This window comes from Aplidium turbinatum, chromosome 15 (assembly GCF_918807975.1).
Source record: "Aplidium turbinatum chromosome 15, kaAplTurb1.1, whole genome shotgun sequence".
Lineage (NCBI taxonomy): Eukaryota > Metazoa > Chordata > Ascidiacea > Aplousobranchia > Polyclinidae > Aplidium > Aplidium turbinatum.
The window spans coordinates 23,370,157-23,377,927 of NC_137486.1; positions in this window are offsets into that span (position 1 = coordinate 23,370,157).

Sequence of the window (7,771 nt, forward strand, 5' to 3'; positions counted from 1 at the left end):
AGCTTATCTCACGGGAAGCTTATCTCACGGGAAGCTTATCTCACGGGAAGCTTATTCCGCGGGAAGCTTATCCCGACCCACGGGAAGCTTATCCCACGGGAGAATCCGAGTAATCTCGATAAATTATTAAAGTAATGATAATCCTACGAAGGCGCTTATCCACACTTGGCTTGGCAGCCTACGTGACCAAAAAGTTAGAGGAAATTATTTCTTCAGTTCACAGCAACTTACAATGTGATGTCTACAGTAGACTAAGTCTACAGTAGACATGTATAAGCTACAGATCAAATGGAAATGTTGTGTAGGATTTTGCAAGTTCAAAGATCATTAGAAAGTTAAGAAAACTTTTATCTTTAATATTTACAGGAAACTAATTGCAACGATTTTACATCAATTTAGTCTTTTGTGGCATTTGGATTGCTTGTTACGGTTCATTGGTTAAAGTTCAGTTTTATCACAGATTAACAACAGATGACGTCATTGTGTTGGATGGCAACCTCAGTAAAATTGAAGGTAAGCTATGTCGTAAGTTTGACGTCGTAATGCGATTTTGACATAATTATTTGTCATACCTTGCCACGTTATTGACAGCAAACTGAATAAATGATCTACATTCTTCACCCTGTGTTGTTGGTGTGCGGTGATGATTCGATTCATCTTCAGTGAAACTAGGAAGTTGTTCCACCGTTAGACTGCCAGCCCATCCACCAACTATGACATCACAATAAACCACTTCATTTGTCTTCTTTTTGCGTATGAAGCGGTAGCAGTCACGTTATACCATCCAGGCGCTGCAGCCATTGGACTGTGTTGCTATCAAGCGCTGTAAGTTTGGCATTTCCATTTCGAGATCCGTAAATCGAGCAGTGATGAATGACGTGTTGTGCGGTTTAGGAGGCTGATCCACATACACAAGATGACAATGCGGCAAGAACCCACTAGAACAGTGGTTCTCAACCTTTTTGTCTTGGTGGACCCCTTTTGGTGTCTTCGAAGCGGTCGCGGACCCCTAAAATTTTCAATTTGAAATGTTGGTATATCGCGTTTCCTTATGGAATCATAATGTTACATAAGTTTCAAAGCAACAAACTTGAAAGAATTTGCTGAATTCGCAACGCACTTGACGATTGATGAGATTGACTAAATTATGTTATGACTTATGAGCTATATGTTGGCACACAGGATCAAACATCGGTAAGCTTATAAGTATATGCTCATTTGATGTTTTTCTATAACTTTTATCAAAGGTTAATAGAATACTTGCGACTGTTACAAAGAATTTCTCCCTTTTTTCATTTGAAATCAATATTAATTCGTTTTAATCACAGTCATTGCAAAACTGTGAGTGGTGATAGACTGCTGACTAACGTTTGTATTTCTAAATTAATCATTGATCAACAATCTGTTGTCTTAAAAGAATTTAGTTGAACATAGCCTTATTAAAAGGTTTAAGTAATTTATATGATATTTTAGTTAAGAAACCAAACCTTTGTGCAATGTCCTTAGCAATTTCAAACGACGCACCAGTGCGTTGCGACTTACAGTTTAAGAATCACTGTAGGCTAATACATAAACAAAGCACAAACAATTTTTAAATTTCTTAATTTATCCGTCATGTTGAAAACTCGGAAACTTTCGCGGACCCCCAGAAATCGCTTCACGGACCCCTTGGGGTCCGCGGACCCCCGGTTGAGAACCACTGCACTAGAACAAGTCCCACTCCATTTCGTTTATGATGTCATCGTATTGTTATCATCTCATTAAATAATCCACTTACCAGGTTCTAACCGCTCCCACCTGGAAACTAAGAAGACTGCACCATGCACAACGTTCCACACCATCGGATCGTGTCCATACGGAGGAAGATGCAAGTTCTATCATGAGAAGGCGGAGAAGAGCGATATCCGTGGCAGGACCAAAACAAGGCTCTGTAAATCTTGGGCCAGTTCTGGAATTTGCGAGTACGGGCCGAGATGCGACTTTGCACACGGTTAGTGGTCGTTAGTTTGTTGGCCAACGATGCAACGCGAACCACCCATTCTGCAATTAATTATAGGCTACTGTAACAGTGAGTACAGAGAAAATCAATTGCAGCTAATAAATGAATTATATAGATCACAATGCTGCTAGCTGGAACATGCAACTGTGGTCAGCACAAACTACATTGTGCACCCAATTGTACATGGTTTGTGAACGCTTACCATTATGACGTCATATACAGGAAGCAGGGAATTGAGCGGGAAGTTTAAAACAAGAATGTGTGAAGTATTCCTCTCCACCGGTAGGTGTCCTTATGGAGAACAATGCAAATTTGCTCACAACGACGAAGAAAAGCGAAAAGACATCTCCAGCATCTATAAGTTCAAAACGGAGATCTGCCACCGGTAAGTCACTCAAGTGCCCTGCATAGTGCATACACTGCTCACCAGAGTTGGTCCATAGGTTGCGCAACAGCACACTGAGCTGCAATAACGTTCGGAAGGGCCTCGGTTCGATTCTCTTCAAAAGCACGCAGTTATATGTTTTCATCAAGTGTTTCGAGATGAACATAAACATATCTTAGCTTCTTGCTGTTGATTTGAAGGGAATTCTAAACACAATTAATTGCATTCCCACAGTGTAGCAAAAACAAGGTTAAGAAAAACCCTTGAGAGTGTTTTTGGGATTTTTTTTTGTGTTTTTTAAAATTATTTGAAAAAGGTAGTTTCACGCTTATTTCTCTTGAAAATGAATTTCGGAGTTGGAGCAGGAGTCAATATGCTTTCTTTTACAGATCACATGATATGCACAACACTAAACACTAAATAATAGTTTTATTGCAGCCTGATGCTATTACTGCGCACAGATGTCCAATTCTGCAGTAAAATGTATGGTGTGCAATACGCCTAAGCAAACATCACGCGTCGAACAAGAATGACAAAATCGTCGAAAGTTTTTATTTCAAGATGGATTATTTTTCAAACAACGACGCAATCGAATGGATTATGTGAAAATATTATTTTATCTTATTATGCGTCTAACTATGCTATTACTGTTCGGCAGGTGGTTGAAAGGAGAATGCAGCTTCGGCGTAGACTGTCACTTCGCGCACGGCGCAAATGAGCTCTCCAACCACTCAAACTTCTCGCTGTGAGGCGTCATAGTTGTATTGCTTTGGGCCGACAGTTTATTGGGATGAGCTTTGTCGTTTCTTATGGAAATCATTGTGGAATGCCGTTAATTCATTTGCACATTTTACTTAACTGATCGTTATTCTTCCAGAGTATTGCACCTCACTGACATATTCCCTGTTTTAATTTACACTCATCACTGTCGCTTTTAACTTTGTAATGTCACGTTAGTTCATCGTAAAGTCACATCTAATCTATATTAGCCTGCTACCTTCTTGCTGGAAGAGCGCTAAAACCGTTCATCTATTCTGAGTGGTTCAGTTTGAATTGAGAGTGAATTTTTGTTTTTGTAAACTTTGTATTTTGTAATAAAAAACAATGAGTCGCTATTTTTTGCATACGCGCGGACACAATGCGACGCGACATGGCATAGGGCGACACGTGCAGTCTGTTTTCGACTAAAACGCCGCGATGGACAGCTCGATTGCTTATTGTTTTGTCACAGTGATCAAGCAATCTAGCCTTTAAATATGCTGGTCCTAGTTTGTTTAGGATTAAGTTTTTGAGAAGTTTACCAGTTCACAACATAGGCTAATAGCGTTAATGTGTATTTTGAAGGTAGGCTACGCTACAATTTTCAATCAAAAGCACACTGCACCGTTCGTGCTCACGAGGCCCAGGCTGTGTGTGGTTGAACGAGCCTCATATTTTACATCTGCTGCACTAGCTGCCAAATCTCGAAGCACCTCATCATGAAACTTCATATTTCCAGTCTTGGCAAAAACTCGACTCCAAAAATATAATCACATCTTTAAAAAAATTTGAAGGGATGAAAATATGGCGCTGCTGGTGTATTGGTCCTACATCTCCCCTATACTCAGTGTTGGGCGCGATAACTCATTTTTCAGTTAAGCGATAACGATAATCGATAAACGAAAAATGCCTAAAGCGATAACGATAAACGATAAATCAAAAAAAAGTTAAGCGATAACGATAAACGATAAATTATCGCCGATAATGTCCGATAACGATAATTTTTTTTTTCTTGATTAGCGCTGCCCCATTCCATGCGGCACGAACTGTTTTCATCAACATGACGAAAAATCGAACATAATATAAGTTACTGTAGTGTAAAGGGACAAACTTTTTTAAAGTTATGCATGAATAGAATCGCAACAGCGGCAGTAGGTATCGAATCTTCAACCTCTTGATCCAGAATCAAACCACTGAGGTAACCGCCGTGCTCATAATTATACCTTCAGATACCAGTTGGCTGCTTTTATCAATTGAGTTACACTGCCGCTAACGTGCAGTAGGCAAAATGAATAAATCAAATGAAAATACCATAAAAAATTTGAAACTTTGTATTTTGCTTTCTGCTCAAAGGGCTGTTTACAGCAAAGTCAGCAGTAATTTAAAAAATTCCAAAAAACGCCAAATGCTTGAAAATTTATCAGTAATCTCAAGCGTTATTGGTAGTAAAAATGTGCATACTGTGAAATCCATCAAGCTTGTCAAATTAGTCGTGTTTGTTTAAGAACAATAACATAATTATTGTAATTTACTGATAATTTTTTTTGTTTTCTTTGTGAACACCATCATTAAAGCAATGGCAGAACGTTGAGTTGTTGAGATAAGAATTACAATATAGGCACTGTATTAGTGGGAATAAAAATATTTGGTTGAGGTAGGCTATGTCGCATTCGCATAAGTAAATGAGAAAGGTAATACTGTATTTAGCATAATTTTATCACGCAACTCGATGCGCCTATTGTCATGCAAAAACTACTACAAGATGCAAAAAATATGATGTCGGTCTGCAGGTCAAATGCTTCAAGCAATATCATATTCCGCAATGACTTGTTTCAGTGATGTTGTGTTACTTTGCTAATTTTCATCTTCATATTTTTTGAACTTTCATTTCAATAAAATGCTCGATGACAATATTGACATGACAAAACATGAACAAGACATTTCCCATTTATCACTTTGAGCAATAAGTAAAATGTAATAACACTTAAGCATTACGCACAAGAAACTTGTGAAATTTGATAACGGATTTGCCTAGCGTCTTATATATAGGACGGCTTTTTTCTCAAAAAGTACAAACACAATTAGAAAAAAAATAATTGTGATATGTTTTTTAGGTCATAATTATGCAATATTTAAATTTTTCGAATTTTTTTTTAAGTAGGCCTACTTTCACTTTCGGCACAAATGGGTTAACTTTTTAAGTTATATGGCACTTACACATTTGGTTATTATTTTTGGATTACAGTTATATCGCCAAGCTAGAAAAAAATCGATCTTACAGTCTATAACCGATCTTGTGTTGTTATTGTGTATGAATTTTGTCTTTTAAACTGAGTTTGTGACGTACACGTCTCAAGGCAAGTTCTTACGATTTTAGTTAATCTACTCATCTAAAGATTTCGTGCGCTTAAAACAGTAAGTTTCATGTTTTTACGCGAGAGATTTTATTTTTTTACGACAATTACTAAAAACTAACACTTCCAACGAAAAAAGAAAACACAAAAATAAAATAGTTGATCCTGAGGTGGCGCGAAAGACCATGTTTCCGATGTAAAAGCGGCCTCGTATTGCGACACTTTCACAAACCACTTGCCCATTTCTTTCGCTTCGCTTCAAAGGAATCTGTACCGCCATGCGCTTACATTTTAATTGTAAAATTCACTCGCGATTGCTGATTGCAGCAAAACAACAAGAGACTTGTTGCATGCATTTCATTGCATTGCAATTTGCAACTCTAAAAATTATTGTGTTGTCAGGGCCGTCGCTGCAGGGGAGCGTGTCTTCTCCTCTGACAACGACCTGTGCACACACATTTCAGGCACTGAAGAAGAACTGGTTTTAATTTTAGTTTCATTAACTAGGTGGCTAGTAAAAATATTACTTTTCATGATCTTTCCACTTGTGTGTTGATCCGAAATAAAATTTATCGGCGATTAATTATCGGCGATAATCAAATATTGCCTTTGGCGATAACGATAAACGATAATTGAAAAAATAATTAAGCGATAACGATAAGCGATAAAAATTTATCGGCGATAATTATCGCCGATAAATTATCGCCGATAATGCCCATCACTGGCTGTTGTGATGCTTTCATCATTTTCTTTTTTTTAATTGTAATCATTTCAACAGTTTTACTATATGTAGGCTACATTGTGTTTTGATTTATTGTAGGTTACCGTATACGTCTTTTTTGCAGCAGCCGATAAACATCTATCTATCATTCGTATAGGCTAAACATTAAGCTACCGGTAAACTTGGAACAGTTAGGCTACAATCCGGGACTACAATGTGTAGAGAAGCAGGGTCAGGTCTCAGTAGGTTAAGGGGTTCATTTGTGAAAATCCACACTCACACTCGCTCTATTTGTTGGTGCTAAATTCGTGAGTTTACTTTGCCGTTTTCTACATGTTTGCACCAGCAATGAAAGGTGAATTGAATGAATGAATGGATGTTAGAGGCGTTATCAAATTTTGAAGACCCTGGGATCATTTTTTCGTACGGTAGTTACATATTCACAAAGTCCCATCACAGCTTCATGTTCATCTAAGCGCAATCTCTTTCACAGTGGTGCCGAAGTAGGGGGGACTGGGGGATATATCCCCCAACAATATTTTGGAAGCATCCCCCCAATATTTTAGAGAAAATTCACGTTAGTTTCACGTTAGATGAGATGCAGAACAAAGAAGAGAGAGGCCAAAAGATGATGGCGAGATAGAAGAAAAGATTGGCACCACCTGGATGAGAACAGCAAAAGACAGAATGGTGTGGAAACATAATATGTGGAGGCCATCTGCCAGCAGTGGCATGACCGGTTGATGATGATAATGATGTAATTATATATTGCCAGTCATCGTTGGTGGATAGTGAAGTAGATGGTCAATTAGTGTTAGGTAGCCTACATGGCGAAACGAAGCAATCAGTTGGAACTTGTTACCCTTAGGTCAGGTAGGCCTTATCTTCCAAAAATTGTACTCGTTCAGCTGGGCATGTGTGGAATGTATTGAGAGATTACTTTGACAGAGGAAGGCATGGTGCTATGGCAATTAGCGACAGTCAACAGACAATGAACAAAAACAGTAGGCTATACTTTCCATGCAATGGAAAAGTTACGTAGCCTAAGTTATATCACAGACTTGCCTGTAAAAGCGCGCACTGCCCTGGTTAAAATTTAGCACAAACGTTTTGAGTCCTTAACGTGCGTTGCTCAAGGGGTGTGCGCTTGAGCAACGCACGTTAAGGACTGCTCTCCATTCAGCGGCATCTAATGGATGGAATAGTTCCCCGGCAACAAGACTTCAACAATCGGAAACTTCACTCTGTCAATCTCGGTGACCGGGCCTGCGTCAGTGATTCAAAGCCTCTACAAGTATGCGAAACTGCCAGGATTAAGCTCTGCAAGAAGCTTTCCCAGTCCGAGGATAAAGATTCAAGCAATCAATCAATCAATCAAATAAAGGCCTAGCCTACTTTGCGCTGCGCGATTAAACTTTTTTGCAGTGAAATACAATTTGTAAGCATAGCTTTGCAAAAAATGTCAGTATAGCCTATACTGACATTTTTTGCAAAGCTATGCTTACAAATTGTATTTCACTGCAAAAAAGTTTAATCGCGCAGCGCAAAGTAGG